The following is a 2,408-nucleotide window of genomic DNA, read 5'->3' as shown; positions in this document are numbered from 1 at the left end:
CTGGGGAACATGCACAAAAACCATGACACAATCATTAACCGTCTCAGGCAAATACATCAATTGTAAAACCACTGATCCTTCTGAAAATCCGACAATTTTGTACATTTCATGGACATTACAGGTTTATCTCCCATGCTTTCTCATTTTCTAAAAAACACATACTACACAACAAACATTTTGACATCACAATCATTCTTGCCAAATATCACCCAGCAAGTCCTAGAAATAAACACAAGGCAATGCTATAATCTGCTTTAATAACGCTGATTGAGGGACAAATAGTGACTAGGATTCCACTGGAAAGAAACTGCTCATCTTGGAGTAAGTCATTTTGTTTGCAAAGTTTCAAAGGTCCAAAGGCCCAATTTGATGTCAGAGAAATGCATGCAATATACTATCTGAAGTGCATTTTCTTCACAAACATCCACGAAAACAGAGAAGTGCCCCAAAGAATGAATGACAGTTAATCTAGTTAATCAAAGTTCTACCTCCCAGCTCCACCTCCTGCACGTCAGTGGCAGCAAGCAATGATCCCACTCCCCCCCCCCAGCAAAAAAAAAAGCAGGCTGTTTAATTCCTCGGCTGAAAGGCAGCACCTCAGAGAGTTCTCCCTCAGGTTGGAAGCCCGTGATGAGCTGTGTGCCCAGGGTTCAGAGTGAGGACCATCGCTATTTGGTCAAGAACAAACAGGGACATGTTTAGAAAGTTTGCAGATGACAAGAAGCACAGCTAGCATCAGAGACAGTGAAGATGGTTATCAGGAATTGCAGAGAGATCTTGATCAGCTATGTAAGTAAACAGAGGAATAGCAAATGGAGTTTAACTCTGATATGGTGGCAAGGTAACATAGTGGTTAGCACAGCTTTACAGGACCAGTGATCCAGGTTCAACTGTCTCTATGGAGATTGCATGGAGTTCCTCCCACAGTCCAAAGACGTACCAGCTGGTAGGTTAATTGGTCATTGCAAACTGTCCCGTGATTGGGCTCGGGTTAAATCGGGGGTTGCTAGGCGCCGTAGCTCGAAGGGCCGGAAAGGACTGTCCCGTGCTGGAACTCAATCGATCAATCAATGCAAGGAGTTGCATTTTGGGAAGTGAAATCAGCGTGGGACTTTTCACAGTGAATGGCAGAGCCCCGGGGTGTGCTGTGGAACAGAGAGATCCAGAGATCTCAGTTCCATTAAAGTGGTGTCACAGGCAGACGGTATGGGGACAAAGGCTTCTTCAGTCAGAGCATCGAGGGCAGCAGCTGTACAGGATGTCAGTGGGGCCACATTTGGAATAGTGTTCCCTTCTGCTTGTCCTTTCGTACGAAAGATGTTGCCACCCTCACATGCATCTCCTGAATTTCCCGAACATCCATGCTCACTCCATCGTCCCACCACCTTAACAGTGATCAGGGTCCTCTTGTCCTTACCTACAACCCCGTGAGCCTCTGCATCCAACACATCATTCTCCTCAATGTCCACCATTTCATTCTACCACTAAACATATCTTTACCTCCTCACTCTCTCTGCAGAGATCACTCCCTCAGTAATTCCCCCATTTTTCCCTCCTCATTCTCCTGGCACATAGCTCTGAAAGTGGCCAAAGTGCTAGAGCTGCCCTTTCACATCCTCCCTCACGTCCGTTTAGGGCCCCAGACAGTCCTTCCACGTGAGGCAACACGTCCCCTGTGAATCTACTGGGTTGACTATTGTGTCCGGTGCTCCCAATGTGGCCTCTTCTACATTGATGAGATCCACCATTCATCAGGGGACAGCTTTGTCGAGCAGCTCCGCTCCATCTACCAAAACATTTTAATTCTGATTCCTATTCATGTCCATCCATGGTCTACTTTGTACCAAGATGAGGCCACCCTCAGGGTGAAGGAACATCACCTTGTATTCCCCCTGGGTAGCCTCCAACCTGATGGCATAAATCTCGATTTCTCCTTTTGGTTCAAAAAAAATTCCCTCCCACTTTCCTCTTTTGCTATTCCCTCCTGAGAGCTGTTACCTCTTCTGACTTGCCTATCAGCTCCCCCTGGTTCCCCTCCTCATTCCCTTTCTCCTGTGGTCCATCATCTTCTATCGGATTCCTTCCTCTCCAATCCTTCATCTTTCCCATCCACCTAGCTTCACCTATCACCTTCTAGGTATCCCTCCCCTCCACCCACAGTTTTAGTCTGGTGTCTTCCCCTTTCATTCTCAGTCCTGAAGAAGGGTGTCAGCCCGAAACGTAGACTGGTATGAACAGTCAAGGGCCATTTACACAGCAGCACTATTTGAGGCAGAGATCTCAAAGCAAAACAGTACAGATGCTGGAAATCTGAAATAAAAACACAGGAATAGGAGTACTTGGCAGTAAACAGGGTTAACCTTCCAGACCAATGACCACTCATTAGATCCGACTTGAAGCTCTGTTTC

The 2,408-nt window shown here is 46.6% G+C and overlaps 1 protein-coding gene across 1 annotated transcript in view; it reads right to left on the bottom strand.

Moving 5' to 3' along the window:
• Nucleotides 1–2,408, bottom strand: part of LOC132406504 (intercellular adhesion molecule 5-like) — a 37,688-nt gene that overhangs the window by 5,951 nt on the left and 29,329 nt on the right. The gene's annotated exons all lie outside the window — the stretch shown is intronic.

This window comes from Hypanus sabinus, chromosome 16 (assembly GCF_030144855.1).
Source record: "Hypanus sabinus isolate sHypSab1 chromosome 16, sHypSab1.hap1, whole genome shotgun sequence".
Taxonomy (NCBI): Eukaryota; Metazoa; Chordata; class Chondrichthyes; order Myliobatiformes; family Dasyatidae; genus Hypanus; species Hypanus sabinus.
This window is presented reverse-complemented; position numbering and strand designations above follow the sequence as displayed.